This window comes from Cryptomeria japonica, chromosome 2, assembly GCF_030272615.1.
Source record: "Cryptomeria japonica chromosome 2, Sugi_1.0, whole genome shotgun sequence".
NCBI classification, from domain to species: domain Eukaryota; kingdom Viridiplantae; phylum Streptophyta; class Pinopsida; order Cupressales; family Cupressaceae; genus Cryptomeria; species Cryptomeria japonica.
Window position 1 is genome coordinate 118,481,128 of NC_081406.1, and position 8,019 is coordinate 118,489,146.

Sequence of the window (8,019 nt, forward strand, 5' to 3'; positions counted from 1 at the left end):
ACTCAAACTCTTCCAGAAATCCATCAAAAACATCTGTGATCATCACATACACCTTTGCAACCTGCCAAAATTAGAAGCAGATCTCAAACAAGGGGGTTTATAGGATTTTCATGATTGCTTCCCCTAAGGGCAAATGCCTTAGCTTAGTTACCGGATGAGTTTCTAGCACAAGTTTGAACCCACTTCTTGCATCATCATTTCTCTTTTTAACCCAAGTCTTCTTCATTTGATCTTTGATCTCATCAACCTTTTATTTTCCCCTCTCATATAGCTTCACATTCTTTTTCTTGTCATTCAGACCTCTCCTATTCACATTTCCTACTTTTGTAGTACTTTGCAATGTGAGCAAATTTATTGCAAGCATAACAAACAACATTTCCTTGCATAGGTCTGAAATTTATCTGATTTCTTCTTGATTTGCATTGATTAGCAAAATTTCCAAACATAGCACATGCATAACATGTGATATTTCTTCTATTTTTAAATTTATTTATCATACTTCTGCATTCATTTGACTTGTGACCATACTTGTTGTATTTGAAACATTCACCGGTAAAATATGGACCATTATTGATCATCCTATTTCTACATTGACTAGCCATATGACCAAATTTATTGCAAACAAAACAGTTACCATTGAACTTATGACCATTAGGTTGCCTTATTGGAGGCCTTCTCGAATTGTTCTTTTGTTGTGTGGATTTAGAGCTTTCACCTTTCTCAAATCCATGACCTCTTGTGTCATTAGCATTCTTTTGGCTTTCAAGCATCTCATCAAGCTTGACTGAGCTAATCTGGAGCTTCTCCTTGTACTCATTTGCAACATCAAGATCATATCTAAGAAGAATTATTTCCCTTTCAAGACCTTCCTCATGTTATCTAGAGTCTTGCAGGTAAAGCTTCAGTTATCCATTCTCATTCTCAAATCCACAACATTCTTTAGATTTGTCTTTTAGTGACTGAGAAAGCTTCTCCTCATTCTTCTTCCTTTCCTCAATCTCCTTTGTAAATCTCATCATAATAGATTCCATCTCATTCTTCTAGACTATATTAGCTCTAGCAATTCTATCACACTATTATGTTTTTTCCTTCAGGGCTTCTTCGTCAATCCTTTGACTTTCTTCCTCCTCCATCTTATCAACAATTTCCTTTCTCTTTTCCCTTGACTTGTTCAACTGATATTTTAATGATTCAATGAAGTTCTCAGCATCCCTAAGGCTTTCTTTCACTTGTTGGACCTCATCTTGTGATTGATCAAGATCTTCAAGTACAACAAGAATTTGTTGTCTAAGACTACTAGAATCCATTGATTCACTTTCTCAGATCCTCCTCAAGTTGTTAGGCTTCTTCCGAGGAACTAAGCTTTGATACCAATTGTTGGAATCAAAGAACATTGAGAGAAAGGGTGAATTAGTGTTATGCAATTTTTAACATTCTTAATTTATCCTTTAAACCACTTAATACAAATAAATAAAAGTAGAGTGCAAAAACACAAAGCAAATAACCACAACACCATAACACTAGGAATTTTACGTGGAAACCCGGTTAAGGGAAAAAATATGATGGGATTGAGACCCACACTATTAATATACCTTGTTAAAAGTATAATAATATTACATGAGGGGAATGCACATATATTCAGCCACACTGCCTAGAGCACATTGCTCAAATTACAATAAGGGCTACAAGCCTAGAAGGCTCGCTGCCTTACAAATGATTATATATAATAATTGGAATATCTAAACTAACAAACAAAATATATAAATTATTGATCTTATGGATGAATTCATCATGTGTTGCATCGGTTTTGTCATTGATGTCAACACTTATCTTTCGAGAGGTCTACATTGTTGATTTGTCACTTTGGTTATTTGGTTTGTTGATGAATCGAGACATTGTGGGCACGGTATGGATATTGGCTTATGCACAATTACCTATATATGTTTCACTGGCAGCTCAGGAAGTTTATGATGACTTGTTATCATTTGGAGATCATTTGGTTATGTCAAAGACATGGATTGGATGTTTGCATTTGGCATTTTGCATATTCGATTGATTGAGTTCACATATTTGCCTTAACCAGCAGATAGGTCCAAGTTATGAACCGACATAAGAAGTCATGTTCCAGATTAGCACGACACATTTTGGAAATGATTTATTGATTGGATAATGTGTCAATGTATTGAGGCTAACATGTTATATTGCACCAAAACTTATTTTGTAATTGATTTAAATGTAATATCTTTTAGGAGCCGACCTAACCATTAGCTCTTAGGTTTTGTATAAATAATTGTAAGATATTATTTGGAATTAGTGTGTGTGTGTGTGCATATATTGAAGATTATTGTGTAGAGAGAAAACAAGAAGATCCTTGTGCGAATCACACAAATATCATCTTAAGGTTGAAGGAAGGTCGTTAAAGGTCATGAGGGTGTTTGTTCCTCATTTACAAAGCTTAAAACAGTACTGAATCCATAATTGTAGATGCTAAATTGAAGCAGTACATTGATTATTGGATTTAACTATCAAACTGTGTAGTCAGTGAGACTCCTAATTTTGTGATTAAGCAATGAGCTCTAGCTGGTTAGCCTTTCTGCATGTGCAGACCCCATTATTGTATTTAGTTACTATCTACAGTAGTATCATCTGATTGTGGGTAAGGTTTCCCACCGTGGTTTTTCCCCTTACAGGGTTCATCTGATTGTGGGTAAGGTTTCCCACCATGGTTTTTCCCCTTACAAGGTTTCCACGTCAAAATCTCTATGTCATGTGTTGTGGATGTTGTTTTTCTTTCTATTTCATGCATTAAGTTGTACCGGTATTACTATAACTTTTAATCTATTTTGTTGACACTAGGTTTTAAGTTGGAATAATTTGTTTTGGGTTATAATTTATTGACAAATGATTCACCCCCCCCCTCTTAGTTGTCCTTCTTGGTTCCTAACAATTGCTATCAGAGCCTAGTCCTCTTTGTGTAGAATCCTATTACCTTGAAGAGATCCTATGGTAGCAAATATCTTCAGGAAGGATAGTCTCAAACTTGATGGAACTAACTATGGTATATGGAAGATCAGAATGGAGACACATCTGAACTGCATTGGAAGAGATATATGAGATGTTACAAAGAATTACTATGTTGCTCCTAATTCAAATAACCCTAACCCACCAAACTTAGCTAAAGACTTGGAGAATGATTGCAAAGAAAGAGAAGAACTTCTAAGGGCATTATCACATCAGCAAATCATGAGATTATCAGACAGATCTACAACAAAAGATATTTGGGATAAACTGGAAACATTGAATGAAGGAGTTTCCACTATCAAAATTGCAAAACTGGAATGTTACCGAATTAGGTATGAAAATTTAAAAATGGAAGAGGATGAAAGAATTTCTACATTTATGGAAAGAGTTAATGAAATTGTTCTAGGAATACAATGTTGTGGAGGATCTTTAAGTAAAGATGAATTTTTTTCTAAAGTTTTAAGAGATTTGCCATTGACTTACAAAATGAAAGTGATAGCTATTAATGAGTTGAGGACAATGCCTAATACTTCAATATCTAGGGATACTTTGGTTGGAAAACTTTCTACATTTGAGCTTGAAGAATTTGGTCCTTTTGCTACAGTCAAGACTGATATAGCCTTCAAAGCATCATCATCATCATCATCATCATCATCATCATCATCATCATCATCATCATCATTATCATCATCTGACAAATCTGATTGGAAAGCACTTTATGCAAAAAAACTTGAAGATATCAGAAGATAAAATGAAGAACTTAAAGAACTTGAAGCACTATTTGCAAGGAAGATGCCTAAAGGTCTAGCAGAATGTAAGTATGAAGGTAAAGCACCTTTCAAATGTTTTAATTGCAATAAATTTGGTCATACAATGTCTAGGTGTTCTGATAGACATTCAAGACTAAGAGATGATGCAAAGAGAACATATAAACCTAACCTCGAATATCAGAGATACAGATTTAAAAAAACAAAGATAAGTCATGTTACTATGCAAATGAAGGTATTATAGATGATTCTGATGAAGATCCACCACATAGTGGATGGGAATTTGTTGCAATAAAAGAAGATCAACCGACACCTATTGTCAAACCGGTTGAGCAAGCATTACCAACAAAAAATGAAGAGAAGGATGAATGGATCATTGATAGTGGATGCTCATATCATATGATTGGTGATAAAAGCAAATTCTTATCATTACAAGAATATCATGGAGATCAAGTAAGATTTGGAGATGACAAAGCTTGTTTAATCAAAGGAAGAGGCACTATATCTTTGGATGGTAAGAACAATACTGATAATGTTTATTATGTTGAAGGTTTAAAGAATAATCTTTTGAGTGTTGGTCAGTTAGCAGAAAAAGGATTTTAATTACAATTCAAGAATGGAAAATGAAAAATCATAAACTGAACTAGATTAGAGATTGCAACTAGTAATTAGACTGAAGGTAATATATTTCATTTGAATACCAGCAATAAGACATGTTTGATTGCTCAGATTGATGAAAGTTGGTTATGGCATAAAAGACTCTATCATGTGAATTTTGATTGCATTGTAAAGATCAGTTGAAGCAAGGTAGTAAGGGATTTACCTAAGATTCTGAAACCTCATAATCTGGTATGTAAGGAATGTCAAATGGGAAAGCAAGTTAGAACAACATTTAAGAGCATTTATGAGAAATTCAATAATATTGTTGATTTAATTCATACTGATCTATGTGGTCCAACAAGAATAAGAAGTCCTCAGGGTGATAGATACTTTATGCTAATAATTGGTGATTATTATAGAAAGTGTTGGGTTACTTTTCTTAGGGAGAAATCATAAGCTTTTGGGAGATTCAAGATATACAAGGCAATGGTAGAGAATGAAACCAGCAATAAAGTCAAATGTTTGAGATCTGATCAAGGAGTAGAATTCACATCTAGGGAATTCAATGCATACTGTGAAGAGAATGGAATCAAAATACAAATATTAGCACCCCATACACCCCAATAGAATGGAGTTATGAAAAGGAAGAACAAAACTATACTGGATGCAGCAAGAACCATGATGATGGAAGCAAATCTACCTCATATGTACTAGAGAGAAGAACTAAATACAATGGTTTATACTTTCAACAAAGTTCACATCAAAGGTGAAACCCATAAGACCCCTTATGAACTATGGTTTGATCATATTCCTAGTCTTAAATATTTTAGAATATTTGGAAGAAAATGCTATATTAGGAGAGATGAGTCTATTGGAAAATTTGATCCTAGAAGTGATGAAGGAATATTTCTTGGTTATTCAACTAGAAGCAAGGCATATAGATGTTATAATAAAAGATTGTAGAAAATCATTGGAAGTACTAATGTGAAGATAAATAAATATTTTAGAGGAGAATCAAGATCTATAGGTTCTGAACCAGCATGGATTGCAGCAGAACAAAATGAAGAACTAGTCACACCAACATCATCAGAGAACTCAACTGTGACTGAAGAATAACAGCCTGTGAATGGAAATTAAAAAAACCCAGGTATGTAAGATTGAATCGTTTAGAAAATTAGATAATTGGAAATAAAAATCAAGGTGTTATGACAAGAGGAAGATTGGAAAATGAAGAGGTATGTTTAATTTCTCAAGTTGAACCAGCATCAGTTGTTGAAGCATGTAAATATAAACATTGGATAAAAGCAATGGAAGAAGAATTAGAACAGATTGAAAAGAATAATACTTGGACATTAGTTCCCTGACCTAGAGAAAAAAATGTAATTGGAACTAAATGGGTATTTATAAAAAAACTGAATGAAGATGGTGAAGTAATTAGAAACAAAACAATATTAATTTGTAAAGGTTATTCTCAGAAAGAAGGAATTGATTATAATGAAACCTTTGCACCAGTAGCCAAAATTAAAGCAGTAAGACTATTTCTTGTATTCGCAACTCACAAAAACTATAAGGTTTATCAGATGGATGTAAAATGTGCATTTTTGAATAGAGATCTTGAAGAAGAAGTTTACATTGAGCAGCTTGATGGATTTTCATTAACAGATGATAAGGATATGGTTTGCAAATTAAGAAAAGGTTTATATGTATTGAAGCAAGCTCCCAGAGCTTGGTATGCTAGACTGGATAAATATCTTTTAAAGCTAGGATACACAAAAGGTAATGTTGACACTAATTTGTTTTACAAAATTACCAATGATGACATTTTGGTTATTGAAGCATTTGTGGATGATATCATTTTTAGAGGAGAAGAAGAGCTATGCAAAGTCTTTGCTAATAAGATGCAAGAAGAATTTGAAATGTCTATGATTGGAGAGATATAAAAATTTCTAGGTTTGCAGATTTCTCAAACAGATAAAGTGTTGGCATTATACACTCTAATGACAATTGATGGTGTTGTCATTGATGGTAACCTTGTGGCATTCATTTGGTAAACCACTGGCAGGCACTAGCACCGACAGGAACTTCACCGGTAGTGGCAACAATGCATACCAGCACCCCAATTGATAGGAACAAACATTTGTTTATTGTATTTAATTGTAATCATCTTTTGTAAAGTCGACATGGTACATTATAATAGACTCATATATGTATGAGATCTTGTAAATCATTTTGATATAGAAGATAGATAGATGGTTTTGAGCGAATATTAAGGAAGATATATGCAAATGCATAAGGCATATTTTGTATAAGGTTTATGGTTATAGTATGAGCTTAAACTGGTACTGAACCTAGCATAGCAGATGCTGAATTGTAGTAGTACATTGTATTGGATTTTCATAATCCATTTTGTAAGTCAGTGAAACTTCTATTTTGTATTTTGAGCAGTGAGCTCTAGGTAATTGGCCTTCTTGCATGTGTAGGCACCTCATTGTAAGTAATATTTATTCATTGGCCAGTGAGTGAATATTGTGGGTCACAAATCCCACCGAGGTTTTTCCCACACCAAGTTTCCTCATTAAACATCTTGTGTTATGGTTTGTTTTCTATGTTGTCTTTATTGTTCCTATTTACTGGATTAACTCTTATTTACCAGTACACAGTTTTGGAATGCAAAATACTTAAAAGGGTTAAATATTCTTCTCACCAGTTAGATACGGATTCACCCCCCCACTCTCAGTATCTTTCATACTGTCATTAATCCTAACAATTGGTATCAGAACCTGGTCCTCTATTTTCAAAAGCCTAACATCTTGAGGAAGATTTTGACACCGGTACAGATGGAGAACTTAAGAAAACAATTAGAAGGAGCTCTTGTGGACTATGATGCAGAGAAGTTGAAGAATATCAAACTAGAAGATGATATAAGGACTTCAGAGGAATTCATTCAAAGACTTTAGGAGAATCCTAATATTGCTAGAAATAAAAGAAAAGAACTTCATGAGAAGATGCAGAGTGATGATGATGAAAATGAAACTCTTAATGATATTGTGAACAAATTGAGGCAAGAAAATAGTACTATAAGAAATGAAATGCAAGATATGACTATGAGATTTAGTAGAGACATTGAAGACATGAAGAAGAGTGAAGATGACTTGATCAGGAGACTCAATGATGCTGGAAATGAAAATCTAAGACTCAGTCACGAAAATGATACGTTGAAGACAGATCTGATTCACATGCAACATGATAAAACTGAACTTATGAGACAAATGGGAATTCTAGAAAATCAGTTGGCTCCTGCAAATCAACATAAAGAGAAATTCAAGAAAAGTTCCTCTGAACTTGATGATATGCTAAAAAGTTAGAAACCTAATGGAGATACTAATGGACTTGGATTTGAAGTTGGAGAAAGTTTTGGTAATACAAACAATCATGATCACAGTAAACCAGTAAGACAACCTAATGCTTACAAAATAAATGGGAAATGCTTTAACTATAACAAGTATGGTCATAGAGAAAATCAGGGTAGATCCAGAAACAATCAGAACATTAATGCATCCACCGATCAATGTTCCAAATGCAACAAAATTGGTCACAATTCAGAAAATTGCAGAATGAATGTGAGATGTTA